General features: G+C 42.6%; 1 protein-coding gene across 6 annotated transcripts in view; it reads left to right on the forward strand.

The window, feature by feature from the left end:
• The first annotated feature begins 13354 nt into the window (after positions 1-13354).
• Positions 13355-23429, forward strand: part of kcnj14 (potassium inwardly rectifying channel subfamily J member 14) — a 41370-nt gene continuing 31295 nt past the window's right edge. For 5 of the 6 annotated variants that reach the window (XM_061915229.1, XM_061915232.1, XM_061915234.1 and 2 more), the window contains exons 1-2: positions 13355-13453; positions 13794-13907. The gene's annotated coding sequence lies outside the window, so the exon portion shown is untranslated. The remainder of the gene's footprint in view (positions 13454-13793; positions 13908-23429) is intronic. The other variant, XM_061915231.1, reaches the window with a different exon arrangement.

Consider the following 23429-nt stretch of genomic DNA (forward strand, 5'->3'; position numbering starts at 1 on the left):
TGAATGCTAGGGGAACAGTGCCCGAGGAAAGTGATAAGTTTATAATATTTAGCACTGATGGACCTAATAATACAAAGAGCTCCTTGATCAGTTTCCCTGGAAGAGGGTCAAGTAAACATGTTGTTTGTTTTATTCCATTTACACGTTGTAACAATTCCTCTAATGTTATTTCCTCAAAACGAGAGAAACTATTTTGGAGGGCAGTATCCGCCGTATATACAATCGTGTCAGTGTTAATAGAACCCCGTTGTAGCTGGGACGCATTGTCTTTAATCTCCTTTCTAATGACTTCAATTTTCTTACTAAAGAATTGCATAAAGTCATCAGCTGAGTGGGTGGAGCTACTGGAAGGAGTCCCTTGTTGGGTTAGCGATGCTACCGTACTAAACAAAAATTTAGGATCGTTTTTATTGCGGTGGATGAGATTTGAGTAATAATTAGCTTTAGCTAAGGTAAGCATGCGTTTATAAGTTATTAAACCATCACTAAATGCTTGATGGTGCACCTCAAGTTTAGTCGTGCGCCATTTGCGTTCCAGCTTTCTGCATAATAATTTCTGAGCTCTAGTTTCTTCTGTAAACCACGGGGTGCGCTTTTTTGGAGCCTTTTTTAACTTTAGCGGTGCTATGTTATCAATGGTTTCGCGCAGGGCGTCGTTAAAGTTGTTAGTGAGGTTATCAATAGAGCCCACATACTTTGGGAATGGTGCCATTACCGAGGGCAGTAGGTCAGCAAGAGCTGTCGTTGTGGCCGTATTAATGTTGCGGCTGCTATAGCAGTTATTATTATTATTAGTTTGACGAACATGCGTCTGAACCTCGAATTTTATAAGGTAATGATCGGACAATACTTTAGTATACGGGAGTATCGTAACTTTGGAAGCGGTGATACCCTTGACAAGCACTAGGTCTATCGTATTACCGTTGCGATGCGTGGGTTCATTTATTATTTGTGTGAGACCACAGCTATCAATTATAGTCTGGAGCGCTACGCACGGTGGGTCCGATGGGGTATTCATATGGATATTAAAGTCCCCCATTATGATTATATTATCGGCGTGTGTCACTAGATCAGCAACGAACTCTGAGAATTCATTGATGAAGTCCGAACAGGGCCCTGGGGGGCGGTAGATAACAGCCAGGTGTAGAGGCAGCGGTGTGACAGACCTCATAGTAAGCACCTCAAACGATTTATATTTATTATTTATGTTAGGACTAAGGTTAAGGTTAAAGTTTTCGTTGTATATTAGTGCAACCCCCCCACCCCTTTTAAGCGGACGGGCAATATGCGCATGTGTAAAGTTAGGAGGACATGTCTCATTTAGCGCAAAAAAGTCGTTTGGTTTAAGCCAGGTTTCACTGAGACCGATGACGTTAAGATTGTTGTCTCTGATGATATCATTAACTAACAACGTTTTGGGAGACAATGATCTTATGTTTAAAAAACCTATATTATAGGTAGTGGGCTGTTTTAGGGAATTTTTGATCAAATTATCCGTAGTAGCAATATTAATAATGTTGTGTTTATTATGCCCAGTGCATTCAGTATAATTACGACCATATCTAGGAATTGATACGACGGGAATTTTCCGATTGTTTGATTGTTGCTTTGATAAACTGCACGCATCATGGTTAGCCACCTCACTAACGGGGATTTTCCGATTGTTTGTTTGTTGCTTTGATAAACTGCACGCATCATAGTTAGCCACCTCAGTAAAACACATGTCCAACTCTGAAACACTCAAAGCAGAAAAAACTTGTTCTAATTTAACTGACTCCTTACCCAGACCAGTAGTCTCGCATTCCTTATTTAAATCCGTCTTCAGGGTGGAGGGAAGTGGTGTTCTGTGGGGATTAGCCTTCTGCTTTGTTTTTAGCCCCGCTCGACATCCGCGTTTCCGATCACACCGCTGGCGTCTGCTCCGTAGACGGCCCCCGCTGCTACTAGACTCCGCTGCTTCACAGGCCGCTGGATGTAGCCGCCGATGTATCCCTATGCTAGTTAGCATGTTTAGCACGCCCGCGTCTATCAGTCCAAAACGGCCCGATGTGTCCATATCCAGAAGTGTCTGGCGGTCGTACGTGATCACGGAGTGACCACGATGCGAGCCAGCCATGAAGTCTGCAGAACTGTCCGGCATTTCCGCCAAATGTTCCATCTTTAGCAAGAGCACCGCAGTGTCGCAGCCCGTCCGGGCGCCGCCATCTTGCAGACCAATATATATATATATATATATGTATATATATATGTATATATATATATATATGTATATATATATATATATATATATATATATATATATATATATGTATATATATATATATATATATATATATATATATATATATATATATATATATATATATATATATATATATATACACTCACATTAGGTTAGGAACAATCACAGAGGCTATATCATCCCTACAAGCCTGTTTCGCAGGTTTCCCTGAATTTGGCACTTTTTCGGGTCTTCTGGGACTTTAAGGGAAATATGGTCTTTTTGGGGGTAATTTGGGACATTGGGGATATGTGGGGTCTTTTGAGACCTTAAGGGGAATATGGTCCTTTTTGGGATACCTTGGGACCTTTTGGGGTCTTCTTGGTCCTTCAGCGGAATATGGTCCTTTTTGGGTACTTTGGGACCTTGGCACTTTATCGGGTCTTCTGGGACTTAAAGGGAAATATGGTCTTTTTTGGGGTACTTTGGGACATTGGGGGTATATGGGGTCTTTTGAGGCCTTAAGGGGAATATGGTCCTTTTTGAGATACCTTGGGACCTTTTGGGGTCTTCTCGTTCCTTCAGCGGAATATGGTCATTTTTGGCTACTTTGGGACCTTGGCACTATATCGGGTCTTCTGGGACTTTAAGGTAAATATGGTCTTTTTGGGGGTAATTTGGGACATTGGGGATATGTGGGGTGTTTTGAGACCTTATGGGGAATATGGTCCTTTTTGGGATACCTTGGGACCTTTTGGGGTTTTCTCGGTCGTTCAGCGGAATATGGTCCTTTTTGGGTACTTTGGGACCTTGGCACTATATCGGGTCTTCTGGGACTTTAAGGGAAATATGGTCTTTTTTGGGGTAATTTGGGACATTGGGGATATGTGGGGTCTTTTGAGACCTGAAGGGGAATATGGTCCTTTTTGGGATATCTTGGGACCTTTTGGGATTTTCTCGGGCCTTCAGCGGAATATGGTCCTTTTTGGGTACTTTGGGACCTTGGCACTTTATTGGGTCTTCTGGGACTTTAAGGGAAATATGGTCTTTTTTGGGGTAATTTGGGACATTGGGGATATGTGGGGTCTTTTGAGACCTGAAGGGGAATACGGTCCTTTTTGGGATATCTTGGGACCTTTTGGGATTTTCTCGGGCCTTCAGCGGAATATGGTCCTTTTTGGGTACTTTGGGACCTTGGCACTTTATCGGGTCTTCTGGGACTTTAAGGGAAATATGATCTTTTTTGGGGTACTTTGGGACATTGGGGATATATGGGGTCTTTTGAGGCCTTAAGGGGAATATGGTCCTTTTTGAGATACCTTGGGACCTTTTGGGGTCTTCTCGGTCCTTCAGCGGAATATGGTCATTTTTGGCTACTTTGGGACCTTGGCACTATATCGGGTCTTCTGGGACTTTAAGGGAAATATGGTCTTTTTGGGGGTAATTTGGGACATTGGGGATATTTGGGGTCTTTTGAGACCTTATGGGGAATATGGTCCTTTTTGGGAGACCTTGGGACCTTTTGGGGTTTTCTCGGTCGTTCAGCGGAATATGGTCCTTTTTGGGGTACTTTGGGACCTTGAGACAAAATGGGGTCTTTTGGGACATTAAGGGGAACATGGTCCTTTTTGGGGTACTTTGGGACCTTGGGACAAAATGGGGTCTTTTGGGACATTAAGGGGAACATGGTACTTTTTGGGGTACTTTGGGACCTTGGGACTGTATCGGGTCTTCTGGGACTTTAAGGGAAATATGGTCTTATTTGGGGTAATTTGGGACATTGGGGATATATGGGGTCTTTTGAGACCTTAAGGGGAATATGGTCCTTTTTGAGATACCTTGGGACCTTTTGGGGTCTACTTGTTCCTTCAGTGGAATATGGTCCTTTTTGGGTACTTTGGGACCTTGGCACTATATCGGGGCTTCTGGGACTTAAAGGGAAATATGGTCTTTTTTGGGGTAGTTTGGGACATTGGGGATATGTGGGGTCTTTTGAGACCTTAAGGGGAATATGGTCCTTTTTGGGATACCTTGGGACCTTTTGGGGTCTTCTCGTTCCTTCAGCAGAATATGGTCCTTTTTGGGTAATTTGGGACCTTGGCACTATATCGGGTCTTCTAGGACTTTAAGGGAAATATGGTCTTTTTTGGGGTAATTTGGGACATTGGGGATATATGGGATCTTTTGAGACCTGAAGGGGAATATGGTCCTTTTTGAGATACCTTGGGACCTTTTGGGGTCTTCTCGTTCCTTCAGCGGAATATGGTCCTTTTTGGGGTACTTTGGGACCTTGAGACAAAATGGGGTCTTTTGGGACATTAAGGGGAACATGGTCCTTTTTGGGGTACTTTGGGACTTTGGGACTATATCGGGTCTTCTCCAACTTTAAGGGGAATACGGTCTTTATATATATAAATAATAATGTGGAAGCAAAAATAATTTCCAGATAAATGAAATAATAACTGATGAGTTGAAGGCAATCCAACAGCAGGACTATAAGGATATAAATGATTAGTGCAGAAACATTGTCTGCTGTGTCTAGCTATCTATCCATCTAAAGGTTACGTCACTGCTGTTTGCAGATTTTTCTGTTCCTGATGGCACCGTCGGTTCGTGAACTTCAGCTCTCACTGGATCAGTTCGCAGCTCAGTGTTCAGTGACTGGAATGACGATCAGCATCTCCAAATCTAAGGCCATTGTTCTCAGCTGGAAACCGATGGTTGGTACAGTCCAGGTAGAGAACGAGGCTCCGTCCCAGGTGGAGGAGTTGAAGTATTTCTGGGTCTTGTTCACGAGTGAAGTAAAGATGGAGAAGGAAATCAGCTGCAGAATGGGAGCAGCTGGGGCAGTTTTGCAGTCTCTCTGCCGCACTGTTGTGACCAAACGAGAGCTGAGCCAGAAGGAGAAACTCTCGGTCTACTGAGCTATCTACATTCCTACTCTCACCTATATGGTCATGACGGAAAGAATAACATCGAAATGAGCTTCCTCAGAATGGTGGCTGGCATCTCCCTTAGAGATCGGGTGAGAAGTTGAGTCACCTGAGAGACTCGGAGTAGAGCCGGTGATCCGTCTCTTGGAAAGGATCCAACTTAGGTGGTTGGGGCATCTGTTGCACATGCCTCACCAGCGTCTTCCTCAGGAGGTCCTTGTTCCACGTCCCACTGGGAGGAGACCTCACGGCAGGCCAAGGACCAGATCGGGGAATTACATCTCTTCTCTGGCTTGGGAATGCTTGGGGATGCCCCAGTAGGAAGTTGCTAATGTTTCTCTGGAGAAGGAAGTATGGGGGTTTCTGTTGTCCTCTGTGGTCCCAGCGACCCGGTTCCGGATAAGTGGTTGAAGATGGATGGATGGACATTTCATTAATGTGCTCACATTTCATAAACATGCTCACATTTCATTAACATGCTCCTATTTCATTGGCATGCTCTTACTTCATTAGCATAATCACATTTCATTAAGCGACTGACAAACAAGACTTGGCCGTCCTGGCTATCCTTGCCTTGATTAAATGGGCGGACACTTTCTCGCCTGATAAATGCTTGTCGGATGACAATGATTGACCGCTCCTGATGACTCATTGATCCTTGGCTCTTTACGATTGGCTATCAACTACCGCTTGCAGTATAAGACTTGTAGTATACTATTACTACTACTACTACTAGTACGACTACTACTACCAGTAATTGGCAAGCTACTTATGAAACGCTACAAAGTCCTTCTGATTGATACAAAAACACACACACACACACGCACACACACATGTAAATGTCTTGCCTACTTTGTGTGGACCCACGTTTGGTTAGTAGGTTGTAAGGGCCCCCCTTTACACTATAGCTAGAATGATGAAAAAAATATATTTAACACAAACACACACACACACACACACACACACACACATACATATATATATATATATATATATATATATATATATAAATACTCTTTTTTTATTTGTGATGTAGTGATTGGAGCACATACTTGTTGCTCACAAAAAACATTCATTTAGGTCTCACCTTAAAACTCATTTGTGTACTCTAGCCTTTAAATAGACCTCCTTTTTAGACCAGTTGATCTGCCGGTTCTTTTCTTTTTTTCCTCCGTCCCCCCCCCTCCCTTGTGGAAGGGGGTCCGGTCCGATGACCATGGATGAAGTACTGACTGTCCAGAGTCGAGACCCAGGATGGACCGCTCGCCTGTGTATCGGTTGGGGACATCTCTACGCTGCTGATCCGCCTCCACTTGGGATGGTTTCCTGTGGACGGGACTCTCGCTGCTGTCTTGGATCCGCTTTGAACTGAACTCTCGCGGCTGTGTTGGAGCCACTATGGATTGAACTTTCACAGTGTCATGTTAGACCCGCTCGACATCCATTGCTTTCGGTCCCTTAGAGGGGGCGGGGGGGTGCCCACATTTGAGGTCCTCTCCAAGGTTTCTCATAGTCATCATTGTCACTGGCGTCCCACTGGGTGCGAGTTTTCCTTGCCCTTATGTGGGTTCTTCCGAGGATGTCGTAGTCGTAGTGGTTTGTACAGTCCTTTGAGACATTTGTGATTTAGGGCTATATAAATAAACATTGATTGACGAAGTTTGCTTCTTTTATGAATTTATTATGGCTCTAGTGAAAATGTGGGCAATCAAAAGTATGCGTTCAGTAATGTTCATGTTTGCTTACATGTCCCTTGGCAAGTTTCACTGCAATAAGGCGCTTTTTGTAGCCATCCACAAGCTTCTGCTTCCATTTTTCACCACAAAATTGCTGCAGTTCAGCAAAATGAGTTGCTTTTCTGACAGGGACTTGTTTCTTCAGCATTGTCCACACCTTTTAAGTCAGGACTTTGGGAAGGCCAATCTAAAACCTTCATTCTAGCCTGATTTAGCCATTCCTTTACCACTTTTGATGGCATTGTCTGTTAAGAATTGGTCAAGGATGTGACCCCAGGATGCAGAGACGGAAGGCAAGGTTAAATTACAAAAAAGGGTAATATTTAATCAGTCCAAAAAGGATAACAAAAGACGATGGGGCAGAAGGGCACACCATGAATAAACAAACGAAAACAGGTTCCTCAGTGGTTGGCAGGGCAAAAAAGACCAGAGCGCACTGGGCAGGGCAAAAGTCCAACAAAGGTTACCCCTTTACCTCAGGAGGACTGGAAGATAAGCACAACAGGAGGTTAGGGAATACAGGACAAGGAGCGAAAACATACCAGATCTGGTGAAGCGGATGCAGGAACGACGGGAGTACGGCAGAAAAATAACCGGCAAGGCCAAGCTGTTGGTAACGAGCATAAATACTGCCAGGTTCATTTTAAGCAGGTGTGCCACAAGGTCCGCCCCTTGCTGGGGATGAAACACGGAACACTGAAAACAGGTGCAGAAAAAAAGAAGGCTGGGTAAAAACTAAAACACAACAATTGTCCTGTTGGAACACCCAACTGTGCCCAAGACCCAACCTCTGGGCTGATGATTTTAGCTTGTCCTGAACAATTTGGAGCTAATCCTCCTTTTTCATTGTCACATTTAAAGCACCAGTTCCATTGGCAGCAAAACAGGCCCAGAGCATAATACTACCACCACCATTCTTGACGGTAGGTTTGGTGTTCCTGGGATTAAAGGCCTCACCTTTTCTCCTCAAAGCATGGGTATTGTGGCCAAACAGCTCCATTTTTGTTTCATCTGACATCAAATGGACAAAGATAAGACCTTTTGGAGGAAAGTCCTCTCATAAAGGTGTGGACAATGCTGAAGAAACAAGTCCATGTCAGAAAAGCAACACATTAAGCTGGACTGCAGCAATTTTGTGGTGAAAAATGTAAGCAGAAGCTTGTGGATGGCTACCAAAAGCGCCTTATTGCAGTGAAACTTTTGCTGTGAACGACTCACGCTGCTGTCGCTCGGGTTCCACTGACCACCAAGGAAGGACATCTCTTTTTCAGGTTTGACTGTTGTTTATTTTTCAATAAAGTTTTCGTCGTCTCCGTCTTGCTCTCTCTCCCTCTGCAGCTTGCTCTTTGGTCGCTTTCGTCTCTTGCTCTCCGGTCCGCTCTTCAGTCGGCCGCGTCTTGCTCTCTGTCTCTTTCGCTCCTCATCCACTGCTGCGGGCTCTCCATCTCCTTCTGCCCCACCCTCCTCTGCTGCTGCCCATCTATAAAGCGAGAGGAGATTCACCGATTGTGTACAGGCGCGCCATCCACGCACCTGAACTCGATCGTGGCGTCGCTCCCGGCACGCCCCGCCTCGCCGCTCGGTCGCATCCGCCGCCTCCTTGCCGCCATCCTGGGCCGGGCTCCAGCATGCCCTGCCGCTCCGCCTCTCCACACTTGCCAAGGGACATGTAAGCAAATATTAATATTGCTGTATGTATACTTTTGATTGCTCACATTTTCAGTAGAGCCGTAATAAATTCATAAAAGAAGCTCCGATCACTTCATCACAAAAAAATAAGAGTTGTAGAAATGATTGGAAACGCAAGACAGCCATGACATCATGTTCTTTACAAGTGTACGTACACTTTTGACCATCACTGTATATATAAAAGTATATACTGTATGCATGAAGTCAACCCTTTTTTGTGTTTAGTGTGACATCATCATCACGACATAACAACCCCCGCCCCAACAGTTTCCACAGGTCAATCACACACACACACACACACACACACACACACACACACACACACACACACACACACAATATTATGTAATCTCTAATGAGCGCGGCTGCCTGGTGTTTGTAATCTCCACACTTTATCAAATGTTGAAATCCAATTTTGTCTCTGCTGTCTTCTACTTGATCCTCATTTTCACACGCCACACATTTTAAAATCACAGTCTGCAAAGTCACCAAACAGTTTTTATTTCAACCGTTTTTTTATTGTAATTGTAGAAAAACTATCATTGCAATATCAATATTTTACATGATTATGAATTGTGTGTGATATCATACGCAAATACGGTGTTAGCTTTCACTGTTATGCTGATGACACCCAACTCTACATGCCCCTAAACTGACCAACACGCCAGATTGTAGTCAGCTGGAGGCGTGTCTTAATGAAATTAAACAATGGATGTCCGCTAACGTTTTGCAACTCAATGCCAAAAAAACGGAAATGCTGATTATCGGTCCTGCTAGACACCGACCTCTATTTAATAATACAACTTTAACATTTGACAACCAAACAATTAAACAAGGCGACTCGGTAAAGAATCTGGGTATTATCTTCGACCCAACTCTCTCCTTTGAGTCACACATTAAAAGCGTTACTAAAACGGCCTTCTTTCATCTCTGAAATATCGCTAAAATTCGCTCCATTCTGTCCACTAATGATGCTGAGGTCAGTTTAGATGCCTTTTGTTACGCCTCGTCTCGATTACTGTAACGTATTATTTTTTGGGTTCTCCCCATGTCTAGCATTAAAAGATTACAGTTGGTACAAAATGCGGCTGCTAGACTTTTGACAAGAACAAGAAAGTTTGATCATATTATGCCTATACTGGCTCACCTGCACTGGCTTCCTGTGCACTTAAGATGTAACTTTACGGTTTTACTACTTACATATAAAATACTGCACGGTCTAGCTCCAGCCTATCGTGCCGATTGTATTGTACCATATGTCCCCGCAAGAAATCTGCGTTCAAAAGACTCCGGCTTATTAGTGATTCCCAGAGCCCAAAAAAGTCTGCGGGCTATAGAGCGTTTTCCATTTGGGCTCCAGTACTCTGGAATGCCCTCCCGGTAACATTTCGAGATGCCACCTCAGTAGAAGCATTTAAGTCTCATCCTAAAACTCATTTGTATACTCTAGCCTTTAAATAGACCCCCTTTTTAGACCAGTTGATCTGCCGCTTCTTTTCTTTTTCTCCTCTGTCCCCCCCTCCCTTGTGGAGGGGGTCCGGTCCGATGGCCATGGATGACGTAGTGGCTGTCCAGAGTCGAGACCCAGGATGGACCGCTCGTCCAGAGTCGGGACCCAGGATGGACCGCTTGCCTGTGTATCAGCTTGGGACATCCCTGCGCTGCTGATCCGCCTCCGCTTGGGATAGTTTCCTGCTGGGTCCGCTGTGAACGGGACTCTCGCTGCTGTGTTGGATCCACTATGGACTGAACTTTCACAGTATCATGTTAGACCCACTCGACATCCATTGCTTTCGTCCTCTCCAAGGTTCTCACAGTCATCATTGTCACCGACGGATGTCGTAGTGGTTTGTGTTGTGGTTTGTGCAGCCCTTTGAGACACTAGTGATTTAGGGCTATATAAGTAAACATTGATTGATTGATGTCCGCTAACTTTTTGCAACTCAACGCCAAGAAAACGGAAATGCTGATTATCGGTCCTGCTAGACACCGACCTCTATTTAATAATACAACTTTGACATTTGACAACCAAACAATTAAACAAGGCGACTCGGTAAACAATCCGGGTATTATCTTTGACCCAACTCTCTCCTTTGAGTCACACATTAAAAGCGTTACTAAAACGCCCTTCTTTCATCTCCGTAATATCGCTAAAATTCGCTCCATTTTGTCCACTAACGACGCTGAGATCATTTTTCATGCGTTTTGTTACGCCTTGTCTCGATTACTGTAACGTATTATTTTCGGGTCTCCCCATGTCTAGCATTAAAAGATTACAGTTGGTATAAAATGCGGCTGCTAGACTTTTGACAAGAACAAGAAAGTTTGATCATATTACGCCTATACTGTATATACCTTTATATACATATATACTTATATATATACCTGCACTGGCTTCCTGTGCACTTCAGATGTGACTTTAAGGTTTTACTACTTACGTATAAAATACTACACGGTCTAGCTCCAGCCTATCTTACTGATTGTATTGTAAATCTGCGTTCAAAAGACTCCGGCTTATTAGTGATTCCCAGAGCCCAAAAAAGTCTGCGGGCTATAGAGCGTTTTCCGTTCGGGCTCCAGTACTCTGGAATGCCCTCCCGGTAACAGTTCGAAATGCTACCTCAGTAGAAGCATTTAAGTCTCATCCTAAAACTCATTTGTATACTCTAGCCTTTAAATAAACCCCCTTTTTAGACCAGTTGATCTGCCGTTTCTTCTCTTTTTCTCCTCTGTCCCCCTCTCCCTTGTGGAGGGGGTCTGGTCCGGTGCGCATGGATGAAGTACTGGCTGTCCAGAGTCGGGACCCAGGATGGACCGCTCGCCTGTGTATCAGTTAGGGACATCTCTGTGCTGCTGATCCGCCTCCACTTGGGATGGTTTCCTGCTGGCTCTACTATGGAAAGGGACTCTAACTACTACATTAGATCCACTTTGGACTGGACTGTCACTGTTATGTTACTGTAGATCCACTATGGATTGGACTTTCACAATATCATGTTAGACCCGCTCGACATCCATTGCTTTCGGTCCCCTAGGGGGAGGTTGCCCACATATGCGGTCCTTTCCAAGGTTTCTCATAGTCATCATTGTCACTGTCACCGACGTCCCATTGGGTGTGAGTTTTTCCTTGCTCTTATGTGGGCTCAATTGTGGTTTGTGCAGCCGTTTGAGACACTTGTGATTTAGGGCTATATAAATAAACATTGATTGATTGATTGATTGATTGATTGATTGATTGATTGATATGTTGTTATCATAGACGCCCTTGCTTATTTCAGCAAGACCATGCCAAGCCACATTCTGCAGGTGTTTGAACAGCGTGGCTTTGTAGTAAAAGCATAATATAACTGTGTGTAAATCAGGGCTCTTGTTCCACAGCCATACAGATCACACTAATGGTTGTGATATAAACAACTTTAAAACTCTTAATAATATGCGCCACACTCTGTGAACCCACACCAAACACATTTCTGGAGAACATTGGCTCTGTAACACATTATAAACGCAACATAACACTTACCCAGAATGCAATGCATCCACGACTCCTGGCTACACCATACACTCGCTGGCACCAAACCCCGCCCCCTCTTCTCCGTGCGTTGGTTGAGGTGGGCGAATTGGGGGCGTGTGTATAATACAGCCAAGAGTCACGGATACACGGCATTATGGGTAATCCCTATGCTGCGTTTATAATGTGCCACTGAGCCAATGCTCTCCAGAAATGTTTGGTGTGGGTTCACAGAGTGTGGCGCATATTAATAAGAGTTTCAAAGTTGTTTATTTCACAACCATCAGTGTAAAAGGTATGGCTGTTGACCAAGTATGCATTGCATTCTCGTACAAGAGGAAGCGAAATGCATGAGTCTAGCAGGCACGCAGACAGCATGGTGTAGAGCAGTGGTCCCCAACCACCGGGCCGCGGACGCAGGAGAATTTTTTATTATTAATTTTTATTCATCACACTCAATTATTTACTGCATGCCATTGGTAAGCGCAGGAGTGAGAAGTGGGTTTAAAATTATTAGCGCCTGCTTACTTTTACCGCATACTTTGAATAAGCGCAGGAGTGAGAAAAGGTTTAAATTAATTAGATATTCAAGGAAATACGGTAAGTATTCGGTCAAAAATACCAAGATGGATACATGGATGATACAGCAGAGGATTGGGAGAATGTCATGTGGTCAGATGAAACCAAAATAGAACTTTTTGGTATAAACTCAACTCGTCGTGTTTGGAGGAAGAAGAATACTGAGTTGCATCCCAAGAACACCACACCTACTGTAAAGCATGGGGGTGGAGACATCATGCTTTGGGGCTGTTTTTCTCCTAAGGGGACAGGACGATTGATCCGTGTTAAGGAAAGAATGAATTGGGCCATGTATTGTGAGATTTTGAGCCAAAACATCCTTCCATCAGTGAGAGCTTTGAATGGTTGACCAAATACTTATTTTCTAAATAAATTCGTTAAAATTCCTGCAATGTGAATTCCTGGATTTTTTTTCCACATTCTGTCTCTCACAGTTGAAGTGCACCTAAGGTGAAAATTACAGACCTCTGTCATCATTTTAAGCGGGAGAACTTGCACAATCGGTGGCTGACTAAATACTTTTTTGCCCCACTGTATCCAGTCTGATACGTCACTGGGACAAAAAAGCCCATTCATAATAGGAATATATTTTTTGTATTCACCGTGATCTTGCTTGAGGATTCATCTCCATGTAAAATGTCAATCAAACTGAGTGACACGTCATTGAGGTCACGGCGGGGGGGGGGTTGCGTTGATGACACCACCTCGCAGCTGGACTGAGCTCGCACTCGCCTGCTTCCGTCTGAAATCCCCACATTTTGTTTCAAATCGTCCTGTTTGAGGAAAGGTGAGTTAAAAAAAAAGCTGACATTTATAGTTTAGAATCCTGCAAATCCTCCATGTGTGTCATGTGGTGCTTAGTGATACCTTCAGCTTGCCGTTGTTGTTGTTGTTGTTGTTGTTGTTGTTGTTGTCATTGCTGGGATTGTTATGAAATGATGGTTGAAGTGTAACAAGAAGTGCTATGTTTACAAGTTTACAAATTTACTTGATGTTTTTTTTAGTTACATTGCGTCAGCGTTAAAGATCGACCCATTTGGGTTTTTCTCAGGGTCGATACTGATACCGATTATTAGTCAACAACTCATTTGCTCCATTTTATACTATTTTATATCATTTTATACCAGGGGTAAGGACCAGATGAGTCGCCCGCTGGCCTGTTCTAAAAATGTCACGACTTGGACTTGGGCATGGATGGTTTTTCCTAGGCAAAGGAAAGTTGGCGCGAGCAAGGCATGAATGTAAGTACATCTTTTTATTTTGACACTATAAAAAACTACAAAACAGGCAAACAAAAGGCGCGCACAAAAACTTGGCTATGAAAAACAAAAAGTTGCACTAAGGCAAAACTATGGGCATAAACTAAAACTTGCACAATGGCAGAACCATGAATAACAAAAATGATAACACTCACTGTGACCTAAACAAGGGGCATGGATCATTGGCATGGATAGTGAAGTGAATTATATTTTATATAGCGCTTTTCTCAAGTGACTCAAATCGCTTTACATAGTGACAGCCAATATCTAAGTTACATTTAAACCGGTGTGGGTGGCACTGGGAGCAGGTGGGTAAAGTGTCTTGCCCAAGGAAACAACGGCAGTAACTAGGATGGCACAAGCGGGAATCGAACCTGCAACCCTCAAGTTGCTGACACGGCCACTCTACCAACCGAACTATGCCGCAAGATGATAAAGGGTGAGTAGATGGTGATGTCGCCAGGCTGACTACCTGGCAACTGTGGCTTAAATAATACTATGGTGATTGTTGAAAACAGGTGCGTGACATGGGGACAAGGTGAAAACTAATCGGTTGGCATGGTAATAAGACAAACCAGGAAGTGGAAAAACAAAAAACTATGGAGTCTTAAGCAAAACAGAACATAACTGAAAAAAACATGAACAGACATGACAAAAAATAGCTCAAATAACAGCACTTACCAGTGAGCTGTCTCTATTTTTCAAATTTGATTAATTTACTAGCAAGCTGGTCTCGCTTTGCTCCACATTTTTAATTCTAAGGGGGACAAAACTCAAATAGAATTTGAAAATCCAAGAAAATATATTTTAAAGACTTGGTCTTCTCTTTTTTTACTTTGCTTCTTATAACTTTCAGAAAGACAATTTTAGAGAAAAATTACAGCCTTAAAAATGATTTTAGGATTTTTAAACACTGAATGTACCTCACTGTTGTGCGGGTTCCATGGTCCACCAAGGAAGGACATTGCTTGATCAGGTTTGACTCTTGTATTTTTTCAAATATAGGAAGTCTTTTGCGGCGGCGTCGCTCCAACTGCTCGCTCCTCTGTCTCGCGTCTTTGTCGTCGCCGTCTTGCTCGCTCTCGCTTCCGCTCTTCATCCGTTACTGCAGTCTCTCCAACTCCTTCTGCCTTGTTCTCTCCTCTTTCTCCCCTTTTTATACATCGTTAGGAGATACATTAATTGTGTACCGTGTGCGAGCCACGCACCTGATCTCCGTTGCGGCGTTGCACGCCTTGCCTCGCCGCTTACTGGTATTCTCCGCCTCCTTGCCGCCATCTTGCCGCTCCGTGGGACCGTCTCCACAAACACATATACCTTTTTACCTTTTAAATTCCTTCCTCTTCTTTCCTGACAATTTAAATCAATGTTCAATTATTTTTTTTCATTTTTATTGTAAAGAATAATAAATACATTTTTATTCAATTCTTCATTTTAGCTTCTGTTTTTTCGACAAAGAATATTTGTGAAATATTTCTTCAAACTTATTATGATTGAAATAAAATAAAAAAAATCCCTGGCAAATCTAGAAAATCTGTAGAATCAAATTTAAATCTTATTTCAAAGTCTTTTGAATTTATTTTAAAATTTTTGTTCTGGAAAATCTAGAAGAAATAATGATTTGTCTTTGTTAGAAATATAACTTGGTCCAATTTGTTATATATTCTAACTGTGGTTGTGCTCTCTTGTGGATGCAAGCGGAATGGAACACAGCGTTGAGGTAAGAATGTAGATTTATTTATATACTAATGAACAAACTAAGAACCAAAATACTTGCACGAAGGCACTAACAAACAAAAACAACTGAACTAGCATGTGAGCTAGAAAGCACAAAAGACGCTAGCATGTGAGCTAGGAAAACAAACAAACAAATTAGCATGGAAGCTAAAGGAGTACAAAAGGGTTTTTACCACAATGCGGGAAAGCGACGTCACCTGTTGCGTGGGAAGCAAACTACACTGTGAGGCCGAAAGGCAAACAAAGGCAGGCTTAAATAGTGACAGATATTAGGAGGCAGGTGCGCGTACAAAACACAAGGCAGGTGACACTAATACGTAACCATGGCAATGAAACAAAACAGGAAGTGCCACCAGGAACTAAGGAAGTCACATAAGACAAGATACAAAAACAGAACCAAAACCAGAATATGCCATGATCCGTGAAAGAATGGGCCGCTCTCAGTGATTTCCAGCGTGGAACTGTCATAAAATGCCACCTGTGCAACAAATCCAGTCCTAAAATTTCCTCCCTCCTAAATATTCCAAAGTTTATCATAGTAAAAGTGAAAAGTTTGGGGAACAACAGCAACCAAGTGGTAGGCCAGGTAAACTGACACAAAGGGTCAGCATAGTGCAAAGACTTTTTGCACAGTCAGAGGCTACACAGCTCCAAACTTCATGTCACCTTCCAATTAGCCCACGTATAGTAAGCAGAGAGCTTCATGGCCGAGCGGCTGTATCTAAGCCATGCATCACCAAGTCCAATGCAAAGCGTTGGATGCGGTGGTGTAAAGGACATCACCACTGGACTCTAGAGCAGTGGTGAGGCTTTCTTGTGGGGCGGTATAGCTCGGTTGGTAGAGCGGTCGTGCCAGCAACTTCAGGGTTGCAGGTTCGATCCCCGCTTCCGCCATCCTGGTCACTGCCGTTGTGTCCTTGGGCAAGACACTTTACCCACCTGCTCCAAGTGCCACCCACACTGGTTTAAAATGTAAAAAAAAATCGATTTTGGGTTTCACTATGTAACGCGCTTTGAGTCACTAGAGAAAAAGCGCTATATAAATATATTTCACTTCGCTGGACTGATGAATCACGCTCTTCCATCTGGCAATCGGACGGACCAGTCTGGGTTTGGAAGTTGCCAGGAGAACGCTACATTTTGGACTGTATTGCGAGTGTGAAATTTGGTGGGGGAGGAATTATGGTGTGGGGTTGTTTTTTAGTTCCAGTGAACAGTGTCCAAAACATTTTGGAAAATTCCTCTATATGCCACTTCAACTTCATATGTGAGTAAAGGCAGGTGGCCAAATACTTTTGGCAATATGGTGTATGGTGGCTTATCCAAAGTCAGGTCGCGGGGGCAGCAGCCTAAGCAGAGAAGCCAGGACTCCCCTCTCCCCGGCCACCTCGTCCAGCTCCTCCCCCGAGATCCTGAGGCTTTCCCAGGCCAGATCAATCAATGTTTACTTATATAGCCCTAAATCACAATTGTCTCAAAGGGCTGCACAAGCCATGACGACATCCTGTGCTCAGATCCCAGATCAGGGCAAGAAAAAACTCAACCCAATGGGATAACAATGAGAAACCTTGGAGGGGACCGCAGATGTGGGGATGGTGCAGATCGACATCTAAGACAAAAACATGTGCATGTTTTTTCCTTCTCTAAGGCATTCTATGTCGTAAAACACAGCAAGTAAGAGGCGGCTAACAATGTCGTTAATGAGCTTACGCTAATGTGCCCATAAATCCCTCTAAAAAAGACATCCAAAAAGCGCCAACTACATGACTTAAATATGAGCCAAGTGTTAGCAATATTGTTATAAGCGCTAAAGCAGAGGAACTACTTTTAGTGACGCTGTGGTCACGGACAGCTTATGCTGCTATATTTGACATATCGAGCCGCTGCATGGCCTCTGAGTTAGTGAAAGTCCATTCCAGATGATCAATCTCACCTCTCACCTGAATAGTAGAAGTTGTGGACATAAACCCACAAGTTGGTCAACTTTGACATCCAACTTAGACCCGAAAAACACGAAAAATGCTTGTTTGCGTCCACCTTTTTTTGTCCACCGCTTGTGGGGATTGTGATGAATTGTTCATGTGAATGGGAATATATAAACATCCCAGTGAGAGCAGACACAGTACAGTAAGTGATTGTTTTATTATGCCCTTGTTTAGCACTTAGCAATGCTGCTACCTGGTGCTTAGTGTTTGACTCAAGTTTCATCGGTTTAGCACACAGCGTCTATAACTTGGCGATCATCCTCCTTATATTCAGGCTCAAAAATAGCAGTTTCTGGATCATCATTTGTCCCAAAGTAGTCTTTGTTGTCTCTCATTAAGTCTGCCCTGGTTAGTATTCTTGTTGTTGTTGTTGTTGTTGAAGGGAAAGTGAGCGTTGTGATGCATCTGTGAAATTAATACTTAAAATGATCAAAATATGTAAATATTACATGTTATTATGAATGTTACTAGATACTACATGTATATATTACATGTTATTATGAATGTTACTAGATATTACATATATACTTACATCATGTATATATTACATGTTATTATGAATGTTACTAGATACTACATATATACTTACATCATGTATATATTACATGTTATTATGAATGTTACTAGATACTACATATATACTTACATCATGTACATATTACATGTTATTATGAATGTTACTACATGACATATATACTGTACTTACATCATGTATATATTACATGTTATTATGAATGTTACAAGATACTACATATATACTTACTACATGACATATATACTTACATCATGTATATATCAAATGTTATTATGAATGTTACTACATGACATATATACTTACATCATGTAAATATTACATGTTATTATGAATGTTACTATATACTACATATATACTTGCATCATGTATATATTACATGTTATTATGGATGTTACTAGATTACATCATGTATACATTACATGTTATTATGAATGTTACTAAATACTACATTTATACTTACATCATGTATATATTACATGTTATTATGAATGTTACTAAATACTACATATATACTTACATCATGTATATATTACATGTTATTATGAATGTTACTAGATACTACATATATACTTACTACATGACATATATACTTACATCATGTATACATTAAATGTTATTATGAATGTTACTACATGACATATATACTTACATCATGTAAATATTACATGTTATTATGAATGTTACTAGATACTACATATATACTTACATCATGTATATATTACATGTTATTATGGATGTTACTAGATTACATCATGTATACATTACATGTTATTATGAATGTTACTAAATACTACATTTATACTTACATCATGTATATATTACATGTTATTATGAATGTTACTAAATACTACATATATACTTACATCATGTATATATTACATGTTATTATGAATGTTACTAGATACTACATATATACTTACATCATGTATATATTACATGTTATTATGAATGTTACTACAAGACATATATACTTACATCATGTATATAAGACCTTGATGGAGTTAGCTGACTCTTGCTAGCGTTTATTTACGAGTCAGAATACATCCCTAAAGCCGCACAAGTCAGTTCCACTGGAGTTTTCTCCTTAATTAGAAAGTTAAATCCCGCGATTATGACCTCCGTGTTTAGGCCAGCAGGCAAAAGGAGCGCGGATGTTGCAATTAGACGAGGCGGGCGGCCTGCCAACATGAGCGCTCAGGCGGGCGTGCGTGCGTGGCTGCAGGCTGCAACAGCAGAGAGTGCGTGCGCACAACTGCGCGCCCATCGATCCAACCCAAATGGCAGAAGTCGGTGAATTCATTGCAGTGAATTGACCTTCCATCCTTTTAATGCGAGCACTGCATGGTTTGTGACATTTCAGTATCTTCGTCAGAGCCCATCTGAGATATCTGCAAGAGTTGTGTGCACCCTGCTTTCTAACCTCTATTGATCAATTGCAAATATTGATGCTGGTGCTAGTATTATGCTCTGGGCCTGTTTTGCTGCCAATAGAACTGCTGCTTTAAATGGGACAATGAAAAAGGAGGATTAGCTTCAAATTCTTCAGGACAACCTACCTAAATCATCAGCCCGGAGGTTGGGTCTTGGGTGCAGTTGGCTGTTCCAACAGGACAATGACCCCAAACACAGGTCAAAAGTGGTAAAGGAATGGCTATATCAGGCTAGAATGAAGGTTTTAGAATGTCTTTCCCAAAGTCCTGATTTAAAGGTGTGGACAATGCTGAAGAAACAAGTCCATGTCAGAAAAGCAACACATTTAGCTGAACTGCACCAATTTTGTCAAGAGGAATGGTCTAAAATTGGAGCAAAACTTGTAACTGTAAGAATGTGTTTTTGACGAACCCCAAGATGCAGAGAAGGGGGTAGGCATTGCGTAAGAAAACATGATTTAATTAAGCACTAAAACAAGAACAAATCAAAAGGGTACCAACAAAAGGCGCGCACGAGGCCAGAACTGACTGGAGGAAAAAGCAGGTAAAAAATAAGAGCGGACTGATTGACACCAGGTGTGGCCAGGTGTCAATCAGCCCCTTCTGAGGGGAAACAGCGCCCAGGGAGAAAAAAGGAAACAGACAAAATAAGAGCGCTGACAGGAAATAAAGACAGGAGAGTATTATGTATTATGCTCTGGGCCTGCTTTGCTGCCAATGGAACTGCTGCTTTAAATGGGACAATGAAAAAGGAGGATTAGCTCCAAATTCTTCAGGACAACCTACCTAAATCATCAGCCCGGAGGTTGGGTCTTGGGTGCAATTGGCTGTTCCAACAGGACAATGACCCCAAACACAAGTCAAAAGTGGTAAAGGAATGGCTAAATCAGGCTAGAAGGAAGGTTTTAGAATGTCTTTCCCAAAGTCCTGACTTAAAGGTGTGGACAATGCTGAAGAAACAAGTCCATGTCAGAAAAGCAACACATTTAGCTGAACTGCACCAATTTTGTCAAGAGGAATGGTCTAAAATTGGAGCAAAACTTGTAACTGTAAGAATGTGTTTGTGACGAACCCCAAGATGCAGAGAAGGGGGTAGGCATTGTGTAAGAAAACATGATTTAATTAAGCACTAAAACAAGAACAAATCAAAAGGGTACCAACAAAAGGCGCGCACGAGGCCAGCACTGACTGGAGGAAAAAGCAGGTAAAAAATAAGAGCGGACTGATTGACACCAGGTGTGGCCAGGTGCCAATCAGCCGCATCTGAGGGGAAACAGCGCCCAGGGAGAAAAACAGGAAACAGACAAAATAAGAGCGCTGACAGGAAATAAAGACAGGAGAGTATTATGTATTATGCTCAGGGCCTGCTTTGCTGCCAATAGAACTGCTGCTTTAAATGGGACAATGAAAAAGGAGGATTAGCTTCAAATTCTTCAGGACAACCTACCTAAATCATCAGCCCGGAGGTTGGGTCTTGTGCGCAGTTGGCTGTTCCAACAGGACAATGACCCCAAACACAGGTCAAAAGTGGTAAAGGAATGGCTATATCAGGCTAGAATGAAGGTTTTAGAATGTCCTTCCCAAAGTCCTGACTTAAAGGTGTGGACAATGCTGAAGAAACAAGTCCATGTCAGAAAAGCAACACATTTAGCTGAACTGCACCAATTTTGTCAAGAGGTATGGTCTAAAATTCGAGCAAAACTTTTAACTGTAAGAACGTGTTTTTGACAAACCCCATGATGCAGAGAAGGGGGTAGGCATTGCGTAAGAAAACATGATTTAATTAAACACTAAAACAAGAACAAAAGGCTACCAACAAAACGTGCGAACGAGGCGGATAAAAAACGTGGTTAAGAACTAAAACACTTACTGTAACACGACGGAACTATGGCATGAGCAGAGTGAACAGAAGTAGACAAAGCTACAAGCGACAAGACAAGTAATGGTGACATCGACGCGACAATAATCCAGCACTGACTGGAGGACAAAGCAGGTAAAAATAGGGATCGGGCTGATTGACACCAGGTGTGGCCAGGTGCCAATCAGCCGCAGCTGAGGGGGAACAGCGCCCAGGGAGAAAAACAGGAAACAGACAAAATAAGAGCGCTGACAGGAAATAAAGACAGGAAACAAAGACACATGCAGAGGAAAAACTAAGACATAGACCAAACTGTCAGGGACAAACCTGACAGGAACTGGACTTTGGGAAGGCCATTCTAAAACCTTAATTCCAGCCCATACTTGCCAACCCTCCCGGAAAATCCGGGAGACTCCCGAAATTCAGCGCCTCTCCTAAAACCTCCCGGGACAAATTTTCTCCAGAAAAACTCCCGAAATTCAGGCGGACCTGAGTGATGTGTCGACAGCCTGTTTTCACGTCCGCTTTCCCACAACATAAACAGCGTGTCCGCCCAATGACGTTATAACTGTAGAATGATCGAAGGCGAGGTTTCTTATGTGGGTTTATTGTTAGGCAGTCTCATTCACGTCCTCCAAGCGCGGTAACAACACACAACAACAGCAGTCACGTTTTTGTCTACCGTAAAGCAGTTCGTCTGTCAGGTTCGTCCCTGAAAGTTTGGTTATGCATTTGTCTTTGTTTCATCTGTGTGTGTAGTATTTCCTGTCAGTGCTCTTATTTTGTCTGTTTTCTGTGTTTCTCCCTGAGCGCTGTTTCCCCTCAGCTGTGGCTGATTGGAACCTGGCCACACCTGGTGTCAATCAGCCCGCTCCTATTTTAACCTGCCTTCCCATACAGTTTGTGCTGGATTATTGTGGTTGCTACCTGTCGTCTCAATGCAGCATTGCAGTAAGCTATATTTGGTAGCGGTTTGTAGCTTACTGTCTTTTGTTCCCTGCTTCCAAGTTGTTTGTTCATAGCAAAGTTTGTTATCCGCCTTGTGCGCGCTTTTTGTTTGTACCCTTTTGGTTGTGTTATTGTTCTAGTATTTTAATTAAATCATGTTTTCGTACTCAATGCCTACCTCCTTCTCTGCATCTTGGGGTTCGTCACAAACTAACTCTGACATCGTGTGCCGTAAACAGCAATGTTGTGACACTTCTAAACAGGACAATACTGCCATCTACTGTACATGCATGTGTGACAATAACATCTACGGCTTTTAGAGAGTGCAGTGCACAAACTGCGCACACAACAAGGAGACAAAGCAGAAGAACGAGGACAATACAGCCGTGGCGACGCCGACGACAAGTAAGATGAAGAAATACCCTTGTAAGTTCCAAGCCGCAACTGCGATTGGACCTGGACAGCCTTTGGGCCATGCTGGGGAGAGATGGAAGATTCCAGACTCTAGTGCATTTGATGAAAGCACTTTTGTGCATGCCACACAGCAATGCATCATCAGAGAGGGTGTTCAGCATGGTCAGAAAAAATAGCGACAGAGAATAGAACAAGGATGGACAATTCAACCCTTAACGCAACAATGAGTAGATGAGTGTTATGTGTGTGTATATGTGTAAATAAATGAACACTGAAATTCAAGTATTTCTCTTATATATATATATATATATATATATATATATATATATATATATATATATATATATATATATATGTATATATGAAATACTTGACTTGGTGAATTCTAGCTGTAAATATACTCCTCCCCTCTTAACGACGCCCCCCCCCCCCCACCCCCCACCTCCCGAAATCGGAGGTCTCAAGGTTGGCAAGTATGTTCTAGCCTGATTTAGCCATTCCTTTACCAAGTTTTATTTTTGCATTTGCATGTGCTCCATTCCTGTACTCCTCTACGGCCCCTGCCATGGGCATTGAGCCCATTGGAGAGGGGACCCA

The sequence above is a fragment of the Nerophis ophidion genome, linkage group LG11 (genome assembly GCF_033978795.1).
Source record: "Nerophis ophidion isolate RoL-2023_Sa linkage group LG11, RoL_Noph_v1.0, whole genome shotgun sequence".
Taxonomy (NCBI): Eukaryota; Metazoa; Chordata; class Actinopteri; order Syngnathiformes; family Syngnathidae; genus Nerophis; species Nerophis ophidion.